The sequence below is a fragment of the Colias eurytheme genome, chromosome 13 (assembly GCF_061535395.1).
Source record: "Colias eurytheme isolate Ceu_HAF_F1 chromosome 13, ilColEury1 Martin Lab GWU primary, whole genome shotgun sequence".
Taxonomy (NCBI): domain Eukaryota; kingdom Metazoa; phylum Arthropoda; class Insecta; order Lepidoptera; family Pieridae; genus Colias; species Colias eurytheme.
The window spans coordinates 1,675,101-1,695,391 of record NC_142992.1 but is presented as its reverse complement, the minus strand read 5'-3'; the positions used below and the strand labels follow the sequence as shown (position 1 = coordinate 1,695,391).

General features: G+C 34.3%; 1 protein-coding gene across 1 annotated transcript in view; it reads left to right on the top strand.

The window, feature by feature from the left end:
* Positions 1-20,291, top strand: part of Pkc53E (Protein C kinase 53E) — a 193,864-nt gene that overhangs the window by 41,978 nt on the left and 131,595 nt on the right. The gene's annotated exons all lie outside the window — the stretch shown is intronic.

The following is a 20,291-nucleotide window of genomic DNA, read 5'->3' as shown; positions in this document are numbered from 1 at the left end:
GTTAATAACCGTCGGCTGAATTTATTGCTCTTAGCGGTGAAATTAAATCGATTCATAAAGTCGAATCGTCAAAGTTCAGTAATTTTAGGTTTGAACTATTAAGTGCTAGCGAATTAGAAGCAAGATATTTGAGGATTCCGATGAAATTAATTTGATTGGCGTTACTTTGGCTTTATTGGAATTAGTTATTTGAGGTTTAATATTTGTATATCTACTCGCTTGGGATCAAAGGTTATGTAGATATTAGGTGGATGCTAGTTTAATGTGATAGATTTTTTAAATGTTAGATTAGACGTTTATTAGATAGAAAATGTGTATTGATAAATTTATTTCAATGATGTCGTAATTTAGCTGACAATTTATTTATTTTAAATTATTTCATTAGCTGTAATACATATATGTAAGAAATAATGAATGCAATCATCCTAATTTTGTAAGTGAAAGTATGGGGATTTTAATAAAGTTAGTATTTGTAACCACGTTGAGGAATTATGATATGTTTGTTATATTGTTATTGTATACAGAATACTCTGAATACACAAAACGAATACACAAAACGAATTATGATATGTTTGTTATATTGTTATTGTATACAGAATACTCGCAATCTTACCGCTGATAATTATTTTTAAAGCAATCTGATATGAAATCTTGGAAGAGAGCCAAAGTACGTGAATCGCTACGAACCGTGCTACGAACAACTCGTAGTACACTCTACGCTTCGTAGCACACTGACAGTAGTAGTGTAAATCTGACAGGTTGAAATTAAATATGAAATGTTTTGAAATGAAACTGTTGTAAAAGATAAATAAGAAACAGTTTAAGAATAATTTGATGTAATACTTCGTCTGTTTAAAGTTTGAAAACGAATAATAAATATTATGATATAGTTGAGAGGCTTCGTAATAAATGATTAAAAAGATAAATACGAAATAGTGTACAAATAATTTGACGGGATATTTTATCTATCTGTTTAAAGCAAATTATAAATATTATGATATATCGTTTAGAGGCCTGTTTGATATGTTTTAGTAACTAGATGTTGTATTTATATGGTGTTATTGGTTTGTTTCAGCATGTTATGTTGCTAAATTTTATGCGTAATATTTCGGTTAAATAGTCTGCATAAAGTATATATTTCTATTCGTTTATTTTCGTAAAAATAGATCCAAATCTAGAGGAATATTCTGAATCGATCTATGTCGTTGAATTGCAAAGGATTCGACCGACATATTGCATATTCATATTTCAAAAATCGGTGAATGGATATTGCCTGGTTCGTGTTTACTAAAGTTTCTGTGCAGTCTTTTGTTATGTCGTAGTTCAGGGTATATTGAATTTTTTGTTTGAATATGAGCTAGAGCGTAAGGGAAATCAATATATGATGTTGTTTGTATCGATTTAATTCATAATATGTACAGTGTTTAAGAGGTGATATTGTATCTTTAAGTATATTTTTAAACTATTTTTTTTTAGCAGTTCTTCCGTTGTAGTGCGAACTAAACTATATTAAAATGGCCGTAAATTTAATTTAATTTTATGTTTCTCTGAGCAAATTTCATTTCTTTTTCTTTCTTCTGCGCTCAATGAAGTAAAAAATTGTATATAGGTAACTAGTTCATAAGTTTGATATTAATTCGCTGATAGCCGATAATCCGAGGTTAGTTCGGTTAACTATGACCTAAGCTATTATCTTACGGATTAGAGCTCTAATTTGCAAACGGTGTTATACTTTCTTCCTATTGTGAGGTAGTCTTTCTTCTCATAGGAATGAGTACCTAACGGACCAATGAGCACTTTATAAATACTTTATTAATTATTACTTGACTAGATAATATTTAATTTTAATAGTCTTCTGGAGTTACGAGCAGAGCTGTCAAAAATGTTTTGTAGTTAAATAAAGTTTTCTTGACGTTGTAAATAGTTATTATAGTAAAGATAGTGCTTGTTTACATAACTTTTAATTAGTACTCTAATATCGTGTTTCAGAATTCAAGAGAAATACTCAGTTTAATTATTTTCATTATTAGACATTCTGTCAAGCATTTACTAACACTTTTTAATATATATGTATATAATATTAATAGTTAAGTATTTATTTTATACTAGCGGTCCGCCCCGGCGTCGCCCGTGGTACATATTTACTTTTTCTCTACATAAGAACCATCCTCGTACTTCAAGGAATATAATAAAAAAAGAATTATCGAAATCGGTTCAGCCGTTCTCGAGTTATGCGCTTACCAACACATTTTGCGATTCATTTTTATATATAAGAAGAAGATATAGATTATATAATATTTAAAGAACTAGTATCATAGGTATAGGATTATGATTCCATTTTGACAAGTTTCCTGTCTCACTTTAGGAGCACATATCTCTTATAAGTCATAACCCATTAGTGACTTAATAATATATTCATAAAAGTCGTAAGTATCTCAAAGATCAAACAAACTACCCTCACCTCAATAGTAGGAAGAAGCGCGTATTTTCATCAAACATTATTCATTCGACTGTTCGTTACGTTAAAAGGATCGGGTGTGAAAATATTTATAGAAGCGAGGGGTTGAAACAACATTTGAATCCCGATTCCCGATAAGGTATTTTGTTCGCGTATTTATATAAATTTATCGTTCTCGTGAATATCTTATTTTTGCTCCCATCTGCGGGTATAACGAATACCCAATGTATTTCTTTTGTAGCGAGTTTATTTTTAATTTGAACGGTATATTTGATTCGTATGAATGCTTTGTACGTATGTATCGAATTGTTTGGTACAGCTTTGTTATGTTTGATTGTAAGCCTATTTTTGAATAATTTTAATTAACTTGCGGTGCCTACCCAAAGTAAAACAAACTTTTCAAATTCCTCTGATCAGACCATTATAAAAAAACGTATTCATTATATTCGCATGCAAACATATGATATTAACAAACTTGCTCCAGAACGTTGAGAGCCCATTTCAGCGACAACTATAAAACAATATATAGCAAGTGACATTATAACTGTACCAAAACTGGCCTTTGATGTGAGATCTCAAAGAAAAGAGGCACAATAATGACCCATATCTGTGACAGGCGCGTCTGGGAAGGAAAGGCTTAATCGCTACGTTCAAAGGGTTGAGACAGAAATGTAGGATCGTGTTAATAGTGTCATGTGTTTTAGCTGTATCTTATATCACGTTAAAGTGATATAGTATTTTGTAAGAAGGGTTTATAGTGATATAAATACAATTAAAATTAACTACAATATTTGATATTGTGTTGAACAATTCGAATGTAATACTCACTTTTGAAATAATATTTAGTTCTACGTTTCAACCGGTACGTATTCTATGACATTCTTCCTTCTCAATATTTTTTGTTAATCTTGAATACGAAAAAATATTTTTAATTCGTCTGTCCCTGTAAAAAACAGATAACTTTTTACACTATAAACCACACAGAACACATACACTCCCAAAACAATCGAGAACCCTTCCAGAACATTCGAGAATTTTCGAGAACATCGAGTTCCAAGCAACTCAATATTCCCGTAAAGTGATCGATTTCACACTACAATAATTACACGGTATAACCGAATTCAAAGGGATAGTATTTCAATAGAGTTCTGGATAACTGTTGAATCTAGATGTTTCTAGACGTTTCTAGAGGTTCTAGACGTTGGATGCATTGATCAATTCGTGGGCAATGGATTATATAGAGAAGTGGTGTATTGGGGAATGGGAAATGGTGATTGTTTTGGGAGGTGTTGTGGGGAATGCTTTTGTTTATAGTGACTGGTTGTTAGCTTATGTGTAGGTGAGGTTTGCGCTAGTTTGATCATAGTGTTCGTTTAAGTCCGAAACCATTGAACTTAGTTATATGAATACCAACTTAAATATGAATACAATAGAATGTAGCCGATGTTTGATTACAACGGGTCACCATGAAATTTGACTTTGATTGCAAAGCATTAAATTTGGTAGTTTAGGTCGTAATTAGACGGAAAAAAAATATATGGCATGAAAAACTTTGCTTTTGTGCTTAGAAGACTGATTGAACGAAATTTTTAAAAATCTCGGATTTTAATTTTTGATTGAAAATAAAACTATTGAAATAAAAATGTTTATTATTTTTATTAAGTTTTACTATCAAATTAGCTTACAGAAAAGTGGGAAATAACTTAAAAGTGCACACTTTTAATTTTTCTTTTTTGTTCATAGCTACTTTCTCTCAATAAACCCCAAATATAGTCGCCCATCATGTTTTCATTGAATTGGCCTTGATAGCGTTGTTCAAAATTTATGATGTCCTGATGGAAACGTTCTCCTTGCTCTTCGGAATAGGCTCCCATATTGTTTTTAAATTTATCCAAATGAGCATGCAGCATATGTACTTTTAATGACATCCTGCAGCCCATGGCCTTAAAATTTGTAATTTGCCTTACCTTCCAAACACCTTTTACAATAACTACAAGCAACATGTGGAGCCCATGGCTTATGTTGATTCCGTACAGGACAGTCAAAATATGCTTCATAGGCTTCACAGAGAACATGAGATGTCTTTAGTTCATATTTCACGTCTCGAACTTTAATAAATTGACCACATATAAAACAAAATGCATCAGCATCGTATTTGCACTTTCGTGACGACATTTTAAGTTATTCTGGGCTTGTAAATAACACCTGATGGTTGTTTATCACTCGGGTGCCATCTAGCGGCACTTTGTAAACGATAACCCCCACTCTCACCGCGTGGTCTTTTTAAAAATATTAAAATCAATTAAAATTTATGAAAAAATTGAAAAATGAGTATTATTATTATAACTATCACAAAAGCAAACTTTATACCGAAAAAAGGTATTTTCTTTTCGTTTTTGTGCATAACTAACTGGAAAATAATAGTATAAACTTTAGGACAAAGAACGAAAATTTTTTTGTCGAGTCGTGTTATTACTGAAGAATATTCTTAACTTATTTTGTAACGTGTTTCTATATGTAACCATTAATATGTTTACTTTTATCCGAAAATTTTGCTGAATAACGATATAATAACTATCTAATAAGATACGGTCTACTTAATCATATTTTATACTAGCGGTCCGCCCCGGCTTCGCCCGTGGTACATATTATTATTTCGCAATAAAAGGTAGCCTATGTCCTTTCTCGGGTATCAAAATATCTTCATACCAAATTTCATGCAAATTGGTTCAGTAGTTTAGGCGTGATTGAGTAACAGACAGACAGACAGAGTTACTTTCGCATTTATAATATTAGTATGGATTACATTTTGCCGACTTTACATTCCATTTACAACTCTACAAAAACTCGCTGATTAGCCTGAATGAAGTTTCAAAAGCTAAAGTTAACTCAATAGACACGTATTAGTATAAAAGGAGACTTTATCATGCATTGCAGTCACTGAATTTGTGCTATTTTGCATATTTTTCAAGAGAAGTAAGTTCTTGAATGAGTGATATAATGAAGAATTACTATTTATTATTTTTTTAAGTGTAGTAAATAAGAATAAAAATTAGTATAAATGGAACATCGCATAAACATGGAAATAAGTATACAGTAAAAATAATTTTTAGCTAGCTCTTTTCTGTAGAAACTAGAAACTGAATTTCCGAACTGATGGTAAATCATGTGTCTTATGATAATTCTTATTTGCTTCTAAAAGTATAGTTGAATAATGATGGACTTTAATTTTCAGTATCGAAATATACTTACCATAAATAACGATGTGAGGTACCTACCTAATTGAACTCGAAATTCGAACAAATTCTTAAGATTTCTGTATGAGGGAATACAATTTTTTGAAGCGAATGATTTCTGGAAAGTAATGGAATAATTAGAATAATGATTTTATTTTAGCCCAACGTTAATATATATGTATACATACGTATACCTTTGGACAAGAGTTCTATAAGAATGCTTTGAGCTCGGTCGTTCTAAATGGGGGATTGTAGAATGTAGGGTATCCATCTAGGAAAAAATGTAGACGATTTTGAAATATATATAATTAGTATTTTTATAATAGAAGGCATAATATGTGTACCGTTCTTTTTATTTTATAAACAAATTGGAAATTCTTCAAAGTTAAAAGAAAATTTATAGATATGTTTTTCTAGTTTCAATAACGGGTTAGATACCTACTTACATTGAATTCATATATTCACTGAAAATCAGTGTATAGCACTGAGTGGCGGCGGCTTGTTTGGCATACATATTTTTAAGTTCTAATTTATTTAATCTTTATTGCACCTTGTCTTTGTGTGTTCATAAAAATTTTTCATTTCATATGAAAATGTCTGTCACAACTCACAAGGCTTTACCAGACTAATTTTACACGAAAATATATTTCACAAGGCTTTTGCCAGACTACGTTTACACTTAAAATTAACGCTGGTCAAAGTTCCCATTGAATGCAGACACAGTCACAGTCGACAGCTGGTCTCCAATAATTGTAGCTTGCAGCGTCTGGCGGCACGTTCTGGCACCGATTGTTTCTTACAAAGGGCTTGCTTGAATTCATTTCCATTTCGCCTTTAAAGTTTCTGTCTCGGTCTTGAGCATATTGTGACGTTTATGAAACTTATGAAAGGCAATACTTGTCTAGTTTGGATGTAAGGTATACTAGTTGTTTGCATACGACTTTGCTCGCAAGGCAATTCTCATGGGCATGGTGTGTTTCACCGCGGTAAAAGTAGGTATCTATAACTATCATTCTCTAGACTTCTGTCTTTTGAAAATCATAACATTACTCCGTAATAAATACAAGCATACTTTCGCATTTATAATATTACTTACTAGCTTCCGCCCGCGACTCCGTCCGAGCGGAAAAATTAAAAAAAATTAAGATTAATTTTTTTCTACGTATTTTTCCGGGAAAAGAATTCCATTTTATGCCCAGGGTAATAAGGTATAGTTATACCAAGTTTCATCGAAATCGAACCGTTAGATTTCACGTGATGCCTGAACAATGAACATACAGACAGACAGACAGACAAAAAATTTTTTAGTCACATATTTGGGTTTGGTACCTATTGATCCAGTAACACCCCCTGCTATTAATCTTTCAATATTTTGTACAGAATTGACCCTTCTACAGATTACCTACTAGCTTTCCGCCCACGGCTTCGCCCGCGTTTTCAGAGAAAACCCCGCATAGTTCCCTTTCTCGTGGAATTTCCAGGATAAAACCTATCCTATCTCTCAAGTTGGATCGAACTGCACATGGTGTGCAAATTTTATTATAATCGGTTAAGTGGTTTAGGAGTCTATTGAGGACAAAAATTGTGACACGAGATTTATATATTGTTAGACGTAACTTTTGATTTAATATTTTTGTGGATGAATAGTTGTCAATATAGCTGTCACTGTCACCTGTCAGAACATGCTTAGCTGTCGCATACTATAAATTGCCGCTTTCCTTTGACTCGGCGCGCAATCGTACGGATCGTGCCTAGGGGCTCGGACGTTGTTTATACGACGTTTCACCCAACTACCTTCACTTTGCTAATAGTCGTTGACTTGCTGCGATTTGTTAATCAATTAGGTAGCTGTGTAGAATCGCAAACTAATATTTAACCCAGCCTCGCTTTCTTTTTTCTTACATCAGAATTGGGATAGAATTCAAGCCCACTATTTTTAAATGTGTTTATGTTTACGTAGTTTTGTAACTGGCATTTATGTTTTTTTTTTCGTGCGTTGTGTAAAGTAAAAGTTTGTTACGTGGATTATTGTAACGGGAATGTAGTCCATCGAAGAAATTGTGTGTGCTATCTGGGCTGCGGTCCAGTGTTTGTAATAAAAACCTCTCAGTTCACAGGTAAATTAGATTCAGGGATGCGAGGGCCCTACGAAGTAGTGAACATCCTGCCTAGTGGTCGATACGAGTTAGAACTCGTTGTGGTGACTACGGAAAGAAGATTCAAGCCGCGGCACAGAATAATATGGTGCCCTGGCGTGGCGAGTGGTGTCCCGAAGCATGTGCCGAATTTTTTTGACGATGAGTGTTATTGGCTCGTAGTGATTCAAATCGCTAGTCGAACCCTGGCGTTGAGGTATTGTCTAGTCGCTGACGTATCGTAGTGATGTATTTCACTAGTCGTACGAGCGTAGATATACCGTCAAGTCGCCGTCTGTATGTCCGTAGTGAGTTGTCTCGCTAGTCGGATTTGAGCGTTGAGGTATTGTCTAGTCGCTGACGTATCGTAGTGATGTATTTCACTAGTCGTACGAGCGTAGATATACCGTCAAGTCGCCGTCTGTATGTCCGTAGTGAGTTGACTCGTTAGTCGAATTTGAGCGTTGAGGTACCTATTGTCTAGTCGCTGTTTTACTAACGAGTGCGTAGAAAGTAACGAGTGCGTGCGTAGTGCGTATGGTCAGTGTGGCCGAGGCAGTATGTTTTTGAAATCCCGAGATGAACTAGTTACCGTTGTATTGTAATACGAAAAAAGGCGTACGAGGACGTACGTTTGTCAGTATGGCCGTGTTAGACGTAACTTTTGATTTAATATTTTTGTGGATGAATAGTTGTCAATATAGCTGTCACTGTCACCTGTCAGAACATGCTTAGCTGTCGCATACTATAAATTGCCGCTTTCCTTTGACTCGGCGCGCAATCGTACGGATCGTGCCTAGGGGCTCGGACGTTGTTTATACGACGTTTCACCCAACTACCTTCACTTTGCTAATAGTCGTTGACTTGCTGCGATTTGTTAATCAATTAGGTAGCTGTGTAGAATCGCAAACTAATATTTAACCCAGCCTCGCTTTCTTTTTTCTTACAATATATATATATATATATATATATATATTAAGATATGTACCTATAGATTAATAAGTAGGGATAGCAGAGCTCACGGCTAATCTTCGTAAGAGATATGTAGGTATCTTAAGTACTTAATGTGTATTATTAGGGTTTCTGCGAATAGCGTGTAAATCCAATTTAAGACAGGTGTTAATTCTTGTAAAATACGCGTGTTTATAATCAATAGTGTGTGCTTTTGTTATGAACTATGTTATATTTCACACCTCTAAAGTGGATATCTAAACTGTGAAATTTACTAAATGGTAAACTACGCTTACGTTTGGTTTAAAAAAATTCATGTATGCTTATATAATATAACATAGAAATAAATGTTATTTTTAGAATCTTAAAACCGACTCAGTATTGTTATATATCTAGGTTTTAATAGTTGTTAATCAAAAAATAAAATAAGGTAAATTCTTCTATTAACTTGCTTTCGCTGATACAAATAAAAACCAACTAGCTAAGCTGTTGTTGGTTTTTATTTGATTAGGAGTACCTTTGTACTCCTAATCAAATTTACCTATACATAAAAACGTACAAATAATAAGTTCATTTTATTTCGTCTACACGATTGTCTCGTACACAATGAATGAATGAGACAATTCGGTTACATCACGCCAATTGGGTCTAATTGTGCGCAAACACATATCAATGTCGAGAATTGATTGTTTCATAATATGTAGATTATAATTTTGGAGCAAATACACGCAAGTATATAATAGAGAGGTTTGTTTTAATTTGTTTTCAAACTAGTGCACAGGATAGATATGATTTGATGTTTGACGTTTGTGTTTTTTTTATGATTTTATTCAATAATTAATATCTAGAGGTGAATTATTTTTTATTCTTATACGTTGTACTTGTTTATAAGAGATGAATAAATATCTTAATATCGAAACTTAAAAATTATTTTATCATTAGAAAGCAATCACATCTTGGCCGAGTAGAAACTATTTGGAAACCTGTTAGGAATTATGGTTTTCCTGCTGTTAATACCTGCGAGTCTATAAGTTTCGAAGATATTGTTGGGTAGCATACCTGAATAAAAAAACATGTGGCACTTGGGGACTGCCGCGGTAAAGCTATTGCATGCTATGCCTTCAAGCCACACCTCCGAGCCCGTCCCCGTGGGGGGGGGAGAGCGTGAGGTTTTTTTCGTTACGGAATTTCTGGATTCGGTCCCCGCGCTCAAGGCCCGCGATAGAAGCTATATTATATTCATTGTGTCTCAAAGTCTTCGAATTAATTAAAACCTACCCACACTAGCAAGGATTATTACAGGTAGAAAAGGAATTGTCAGTCCATTAGGCAAAACTCGTCGTCTGTTACGAGCTTGGAACGGTCCCGGGTTTTAATATATCTCCTTGGGTAATGCAACTTGCAATCAAGTTTAATAGTAGAGAGTTTAAAGTATATGTTCGAAGTAAATCAGGTTAAGTATAGTGAATATGTAGATGGTTTTGGAACTAGATATAGTACCTAATAGATAAATGTAGGAGATATACATTGTGTGATAGCAGTTTAAAAAATAAATATAGCTAAACGAAAATTAATAACTTTAAAGAAAAAATGATGAAATGATGTCCTAGTTGTCTAATTTTGTAATTTTGTTATTATTGTATAAGAAAGTATTATTTTAATTATTTTAATTGTCTTTCTTTTATATCTAATATTAAATTATTGAATTTTTAATAATGAATTTATTGTAACACGCTTTTAATAACTGTAAGCTGTATCTCATTGTAGTAGTAATTGTACACATTTTGTTGGGTTGCGATCTGCTCCCGAAATTGATATGTCGCCTATGGGCCCGGCAAGATCGTGACCTGTTATGTGTATTTAATTTTAAATAAATAAATAAATAAAGCTGTCTTTAAGCTAGATCTACACATTAATTGACCTTGTTGTTATTCCAATTTTACCAATTTGCTTATAATAATTGTCAGCCGACTACAACGAGCAATTGTGTTACATTGGGTATGTTATAATATGTTTTAATAGGTAAATAATGCGTTTAAATTTATTACGATACAAAAAAGAGATAAGTCTTCCTTCCAGATATTAGTTCAAATACATTACCTTCTGTATACAAATAGTATTCGTACCGAATTACTATTATATGAATCAAAAGGGTATAAAGTCCAGTATTTTGAGTGTAGCAGCACAACAATACAATTAAAACGATCAAACAAATCGTTAGTCTGTTGTTGCAAAAACGCAAATAAAGCGCTACAGCGCTGCATCCTGAATGCAAGGATTACACCATTTGTGTACCAAATGGAGATGAGAGATTAGTGCAGCGCTGCAGCGATTACCATCTTTGTTTTATAAGGACTAATGGTAATGAATTTGCTATAGAATGTTTTGAAATTGCGGAGATTGTAGGATTCAGTATTAGGTAATGAATAAACTTGGAATTCTATGTTTCAAAAGTGCAATAGATTGTGCATGTATTCAGTTTCAAACATTAATTAATTATTCAACATGCTATAAGCTTTTGAATACTATATTGAATATCATGATTGAATTTGGTATATTACATTTTCCCCTACACGTTCTTAATTACTGATACTTTATCTTTTATTCCAGTGAGGAAACCTATTTAGAAAAAAATACATAAAAAGGTCAGACTACGTCATCGCTTAACATAAGGCGTAACAATGTTTGCCTATTACATGATAAAAACGGTACTAATTTTAATAAAAAAACAATTAGGCAAAAGCAGCAACAAAAGATACGTCCCTTTTCGACACAAAAACTACACCTAACATACGTGTGTACAAAAAAAGGTCCTAAGTACTGTAACGACGGTTTATGCAATTAACTTAAGCTATGTTTAGTGGGGCGACTTTGCGCAATCCGGGCGTGATTGTCCCGGGAATGATCGTCCCCGGAGTGGCCGGGTAATGAGCGGGCTTATCCGGGCTACAAGATATCGTATAGTGTCGCTGAGAGGACAAATAATGGGTTTAAAATCCGCTGATAGCGAGTGTTTGGTGGTTTCTAGCTCTTAAGCAAACAAATAAATAACATTCTTAACTTATGCGTAAATATTGAGTATAGTTATACATACGTAGTATATTATTATTAGTCTGTGGTTATACTAAGCTCATGTCTTTTATTAATACGTTTTGAACAACGATTTACGAACGTAGGTACTTTTATTAGGATCACCTGTCTGTGTCGTAGCTTTAATTCAAACTTTGTACACTTATCAAAGATCAGTAACAATACCTACAATCTTAATATATATAAATCTCGTGTCACAATGTTTGTCCTCAATGGACTCCTAAACCACTTAACCGATTATAATAAAATTCGCACACCATGTGCAGTTCGATCCAACTTGAGAGATAGGATAGTTTAAACATGTAGGTACCACGGGCGAAGCCGGGGCGGACCGCTAGTAATATTATATTAAACTTAAGTTGTTTTTAATGTTAAAAACCATAATAATCGTAATAAACTAAAACATGGAATTATACAGAAATCTCATCTAAATGGGTAGACACTAAGTAAATACAAATATGGAAATTACTTAACTTCTGTTGAATATTTAAAATGTTTACGATACGATGAGCTTATACAAAATGTAGGTAAATTATTATTTTGTCAGATTCACAAAACTGTTTAAATATTTATTTTATTTTTGTATAATATTTATTTTTGTTCGCTATGAATGCACACCTCAAATTTTAATAATATTTTGTTACACCTATCATTTAATACCTTTAGGTACGCCTGCGGCTACGGCTGCTTAACAAATTGTACGTTATTTGAAACATTGGAAAGAATAGCAATAATACAAACAATCACACGCCTGCAAAGCTTCAAAGGATGAGTGCTAAAAGAGTTCTAAAAGCACCATAATCTGCCTAATATTTTCCGTTTCCAACAATACATTTGAGCATAAAATATAATAGATATACATATATATATTATAATACATAGGCATACTAAATTTCCATTTCCGAACACCGGTTACCACGGTTGAATATATTATGCTCTCAGAATTCCTTATCAAGCTTATTTCGAATGTTCGAGAATTGAATGGAATGAATAAATTTTTAAATTGGGACCTATATCGGTTGATAGACCGGACTCTCAGTGGAGTTTCGTTTGCAAAAATCGCGGACCTAAATCTGACTTCTGATATATATTGTATAGATCCCAGACATCCTATAGACAGATGTTGCCAACCAGTTTTGTGGTCCCCCTGCCCGCACCCCGGTAATTAAATATGGCATACAAAGAAAAAAATAAAAATTTCCAAAACATGCCGTGTGGGGTATCAAATGAAAGAGCTTATTGAGTGGATCACGAATATATAGCATACTATATACATTTCTTACACTTTCTCTAAGATTTTTTAGAAAATTTACGAAAATGGTCCATTTTTGAGTTAACTTTAAAGCAGGTTGAAAACTCATGAATATATTTTTTAAATTATTATTTTAAATAATTAACAATAGTCCATTGTTTATGATTCAATAGTTCGTAATATAATATAAGTGAGCTATGTGGTGGATTTGATGAAAATAACTATATACTATATGAACTTGAAAATATACTCGCCATCTTTGAATGCTCCCCCCACTCCCCCATGCAACTATTTCACTGTACGAAATATTGAATCGTAAACAATGGACTATTGTTAATTATTTAAAATAATAATTTAAAAAATATATTCATGAGTTTTCAATCTATAGTGGTTTAAAGTTAACTCAAAAATGGACCATTTTCGTAAATTTTCTAAAAAATCTTAGAGAAAGTGTAAGAAATGTATATAGTATGCTATATATTCGTGATCTACTCAATAAGCTCTTTCATTTGATACCCCACACGGCATGTTTTGGAAATTTTTATTTTTTTCTTTGTATGCCATATTTAATTACCGGGGTGCGGGCAGGGGGACCACAAAACTGGTTGGCAACATCTGTCTATAGGATGTCTGGGATCTATACAATATATATCAGAAGTCAGATTTAGGTCCGCGATTTTTGCAAACGAACATCTCCTTGGAGCCTGCTCTATGAGGGATTTGTTTAAAAGGGTTTTTACGTTTTATGGTTCAATGGAGATGTGTACAAACGTGGTACAAACACTTGGATGTGATACAAATATCGGTTTCGGTTTTGGTATGTATATCAGAAAATATTTACATGATTTAAATTCCGTTTGAAGTTTTTAAGGTAGGACAGGGGTGGTTATTTCAATATCGTCATAATTTTGTTCGGTTTGATCAATTTAGTAATAAATAAAAGTCGTGGTGAGGTAATAATTACGTCAGAAAACGAACTGTTCCCTTCGCATAATACATACATACATTCTTTAACTTGCGTGTCTTACCTAAATAGGTTTTGATTTTAGCAGACAAAAGAGTGGTCATATTTCCATGTTATTTTTAGCCTAAACATTAAAATAATAAATAGTGGTTCATTATTCATAGTACTGTACTCAAAATAAAAAAAAATTGGTTGTCTGTAAAGTCGGTTTACTGACGATAGTTGAACGTGACAACGTCCGATTGTGCTTCTTTGTCGCTCGTTCCGCGCTCTCGCTTGCACTTCAAGCCTTACATGGAACGCCTCAGAGCGAGGTAACGCCGCATGAGTCATGTTTTTTCGTGAGTGCAGCCGGCTCTACCGAATTATAAGACGTTGTCACGTCAATAAGTAACGTTGATGGGATTAGCGCCTATGTCCTAGTTATAGCAGCAGTGTAGTCGCCACTTCGTCTCGTACTCTCATTGATTTTACGTTCATTCAAACGATAAAATGTATGTCTATGCCTTCCGACTCGTTTAATGGATAAAGCTATTGCTAATAAAGTATTTTACAAGCAATTATTTTAACAATAAAATGTAAGTGCTCCTAATAAATTGCTCTACATCCACAAAATTCGAACTTTTTATTTAGAAAAATAGGTTTTATTACAGAAATACGTTTGAATGTGATCACTAGCTGATGTTGTACATGTGATTAAAAATGCGGAGCAATGCGGGTAAAACCGCGGTGCACAGCTAGTAAATAAATTTACATATTTTTACTAGTTGATTCCGATCACTTCTATATTATATAACATCATGTATCATAGTCATATAAAATGTTCTACACGCAACTGTAAGTAAATGCTCAACCATCCACAGAATTAATTGGACCCACCCACATGTAATCAACATCTCAATCTGTAGGTAACTCGTATGCAGGTGAACTGTCATGTCATTCTTAGTTAGAAGCGGTTGTCAGATGCAGATGCCTTACGAACTATAACAATAATATGTTAGTAAAGTGTTTATTAGAACTTGAAAGTGTAAGGAGGCGCTACAGTACATAAAAGTTTTTAAGCTATTGCATAGCTTCTATCGCGTCCTTGAGCGCGGGGACCGAATCCAGAAATTTCGTAACGAAAAACCTCACGCTCCCCACTCCGATGGGCGCAGAGGTGTGGCTTGAAGGCACGCTATGCAATAATGCAATAGCTTTACCGCGGCAGTCCCCGAGTGCCACACGTCTTTTTTTTTTCTGGTGTTTTCAATTGTTAAGAGTAACTTTAAGATAATTAAGATATGCATGCTAACATGCTTGTAAATAATTCGCGTAAGTATATGAAAAGCTGCGTATAGAAGTTTCGTTTCAGTGTTTGTAACCAAACTTCTCCGAAACGGCTCGATCGATTTTTATGAAATTTTTTGCATGTCAAGTATGAGAATAGATCGCTAACTATTTTATATACATATTCCTATCCCTAAATGACCTTTTAGTCCCGACAGAATTACCCCTAAGTTTTTCATGATTACTCGAACATAGACTTCTACAGCTAGCAGTTTAACGTGATCACGTGTTTCAGAGTATCAAAGTGTAATTTATCTAACGAGTATGGCTCGGTACTAATACTTTACCAATTAACCCGCTAAATGAGCTACATCTAGCAGTGCCGACGTTTCTGTTATCTATTATGTTTAGGAAATCTTTAGGATTGTAGTATCTCGTATACACTGCTCTCGCGTGAAATTTAGGTACATACTTTGAAAGTTAGTATAACCCTCAGAACATTTCTTAATTCATCTTGTAATGGGATAGGAAAATATCCGGTAAATGCGTAAAAATGTCAGGAAAATGCGTGAAAATGTCCGGTAAATATCCGGAAAATGCCTGGAAAATCCCCAGAAAATGCCTGAGAAATGTCCGGAAAATGTCTGGGAAATGCGTGGAAAATCCCCGGAAAATGCCAGGGAAATGTCCGGAAAATGTCTGGGAAACATCCGGAAAATCCCCGGGAAATGCTCGGTAAATGCCTGGAAAATATCCGGAAAATGCGTGGAAATTTCCGGAAAAACCGTGGAAAACCCCTGGAAAATATCCGGAAAATGCGTGAAAATGTCCGGAAAATATCCGGTAAATGCGTGAAAAGGTCCGGAAAATGCGTGAAAATGTCCGGTAAATATCCGGAAAATGCGTGGAAAATCCCCGGAAAATGCCAGGGAAATGTCCGTAAATGTCTGGGAAACATCCGGAAAATTCCCGGGAAATGCTCGGAAAATGCCTGGAAAATATCCGGAAAATGCGTGGAAATTTCCGGAAAAACCGTGGAAAATGCCTGGAAAATGCCTGGAAAATATCCGGAAAATGCGTGAAAATGTCCGGAAAATGCGTGAAAATGTCTGGTAAATATCCGGAAAATCCCCGGAAAATGCCTGAGAAATGTCCGGAAAATGTCTGGGAAATGCGTGGAAAGTCCGTGGAAAGTCCGTGGAAAATGTCAGGGAAATGTCCGGAAAATGTCTGGGAAACATCCGGAAAATCCCCGGGAAATGCTCGGAAAATGCCTGGAAAATATCCGGAAAATGCGTGGAAATTTCCGGAAAAACCGTGGAAAACCCCTGGAAAATATCCGGAAAATGCGTGAAAATGTCCGGAAAATATCCGGTAAATGCGTGAAAAGGTCCGGAAAATGCGTGAAAATGTCCGGTAAATATCCGGAAAATGCGTGGAAAATCCCCGGAAAATGCCAGGGAAATGTCCGTAAATGTCTGGGAAACATCCGGAAAATTCCCGGGAAATGCTCGGAAAATGCCTGGAAAATATCCGGAAAATGCGTGGAAATTTCCGGAAAAACCGTGGAAAATGCCTGGAAAATGCCTGGAAAATATCCGGAAAATGCGTGAAAATGTCCGGAAAATGCGTGAAAATGTCTGGTAAATATCCGGAAAATCCCCGGAAAATGCCTGAGAAATGTCCGGAAAATGTCTGGGAAATGCGTGGAAAGTCCGTGGAAAGTCCGTGGAAAATGTCAGGGAAATGTCCGGAAAATGTCTGGGAAACATCCGGAAAATCCCCGGGAAATGCTCGGAAAATGCCTGGAAAATATCCGGAAAATGCGTGGAATTTTCCGGAAAAACTGGAAATTCCCTGGAAAATATCCGGAAAATGTCTGGGAAACATCCGGAAAATCCCCGAGAAATGCTCGGAAAATCCCCGGATTATGCCTGGGAAATTCCCGGAAAATGCCAGGGAAAATCCCGGAAAATTACCGGAAAATGCCAGGGAAATGTCTGGAAAATATCCGGAAAATGCGTGAAAATGTCCAAAAAAAGCGTGGAAAATGCCCGGAAAATGCTCGGAAAATCCCCGGAAAATATCCGGAAAATGCGTGAAAATGTCCGGAAAAAGCGTGGAAAATGCCACTTCAAATTTGCGAAGTAATTAAAGCAGAAAACCAAAAAAAAAAAAAGAAAGCTAAAATCTTTCATACTTAATGTGTGGGAGGGTTTAAAGATAATTTTTTTGATATTTCTCGATTCATTTTTAAAAATTTATTACCGCCATTTTACTCATTAGGTTAAGTACTTTCGATATCAGTTTAAAGTTTTTTGTTATCTGTAATACTTACGAAAAAATCGCCTGTGCACACTTAACGATTACACCCTGTATATATTTTAGGTTCTTTTTTATTTCAACTCAATTGTATCTTCTTATTTCATATGTCCAATAGGGTGTCCCACTGTTGGTATACTAAGCTCAAAGGAGCTTATAGTTTTGTATATGCTGATTACGTATAAAATACTTATAAAATTCCAGACGCAGTTTTTTTTCAAATAGATGAATTGTTAAAACTCTATGTGTACACCCTTAACAAGCAACCCGCCCAGCTTTGCTACCAGCACGTGACCTATCGTTTAAGATTATGTTTTCATAGACAAAATGCTCACATTAGCGAAGTGGTATTTGCCGGCTGCGCGAAGCTAGAGGAGAAAACATGGATTTTCAGGAAAAATTTAGCAAACATTTTTTGATGTAATTTTGTTGTTTAAGTATTTTTTACGTGATCAGTGTATGCAAAACTAAAAGTCCCTTCGCGCTTAGTATACCAATAGTGGGACACCCTGTATACATATTTTCATTTCAAAAATTTAACGAAGTACAATAGTGGGGATAAATGTTAGTAACATAGTGCTAAAATTTGATGACGTCACAAACGAGTTATTAACGCGTAAAGGCGATCCAATCCAGTAAACCTAGACTAAAGCCGTTACGTATCGGGTCTTCGGTTTATTGCTAGTAATGGTGATAAGATTGTGCGATAAATGTAGCTTTCATATGGTCGTATGTGTTTATAGTGAAAAGGGACTATCGTTTGCTGTGGGGGTGTTTTTTAGTCTTTTTGGTTATTAATGAGGAGCTTAAATTTATTGATCAGTGAAAACGACATCAAAAACCGCCCAGACTTTTAAAAGATTAGTGGAAGCAGTATTTTATTTATGAGTTATATATGCCTCATATTAAATGTTATTAGTAAATACTGTGACACTGCTAACATACCTTATTCCTACAGTTTAGCGCAGATTTAATTTGAATTTATAATAAAACGCATACTCTAAAACCGGAATTGTCTACACTAGATATACCAGATACTAAGGTATAAGTAGGCTGTAGAAATTCATATGCTATACTAAAGAATAGCAATGTAATAATATACATGTATACTTGCATGGAAATACAATGCCGTCTCATGGAAGAACTTTCCTAAATTTACTTAGTACTTTAAATACTTCGTTGACTTTTTATGACAGCTCCGAAACTATATTCAAAGGAGCAACTACTAAAGTTTCTTAACTTTCCTAAAGTACGCATTTATGATCGGTTCGTACCATCGAAATTTGATTTTGAAATTTGAATTTAGAATAGAATTATTGAAAAGACTGGCTGAATGAATTTTTTTTTAATTTCGAACAGCACGTGAGTCCCTGCTGTCATTGATATGCTTGTGTTTTTTTCTTTCTTTATAGCAACACTGGATCAACTGATTTAACATAAGGCTGAATTTACACTATGATCTTTATCGAAATACGGTTGAAATTGATGATGCGTGGATTTTTAAAGCTCATCCAATGTAGTCCATAAATTGATATCGGCTGAACGGTCAGAAATGGGCTACAATGTTTTAGTGACTGTAATACAGATGGGATAGCATGATAAACGTTTTAATACGGTTATACCGTTATAGTACATTGGAAATGATGTAAGATATCGTTAGGTTTATAACGAGAAGTAATAAAAATACAAATTAGTATTACAATATTGAAATATGAACCAACAATTTTAATTTCTAAATGCAATATGTAAATGTATGTAATTTTAACTTTATAAAGAAGAAATTTATTTGATTTATGGTTTGTGTTAACAAAAAGAAAACGGAACATAAAAAGTTTCTTGATTCAGATAGGTATTTACGTAGGCTGTTATTTAAATCAAAACACTTTATTTAAATAATACAGTAACTGTTATTGTTTGGACTTTTGTATTAGGAATTTTGATGTTAGGTATTTATACGAAAACTCTGGTCCATTCCATAGGAGATCCCAGGAACCGAGACGATGGATATGTAGTAATAATACGATGTAATACACATGTAATACCACATGACTTTTGCACCAAAAGTCACACACTTTCGAATATATCCTCAACAATAAAAGTACTTATACATATAAAATGAAACAATTTTTTTAATAAGTTGTTTCGTATCATATGGGATCATTTGTCACCATATGGTTTCATATAATCCGCAACCATCAAAACAAATAACACAGTTAATACAAGGAGTTCCCAAAGCCAAGAGCTTATCAAGCGACAAGGGTGTAACTGATAACGATCTCTAATGATAGCGTACGTACACAGTAAACAGATACGAACAGTAGCGAAACTGCCTAAAAACGCACGAAACGGCTCATTCACACAAACATATGCATTGAAGACTTAAGCAACGTTCGTAGATCAATAATATTATATGTAAAAATGTGTAGTTAGGTTACCAGGACAACATTCAATCTTCAAATACGCACGCTTGATTTGACGTTTTATACATGAGATTGACGATTCAACTAAATGTAGCAAAAAAAAGAGGACAGATGAAGTAAAATATGGCTTATCAGCCAGTTTTCGACATGCCAGTCCCGGAGAGCTAATAAATAACTTATGTACAGTGTACACC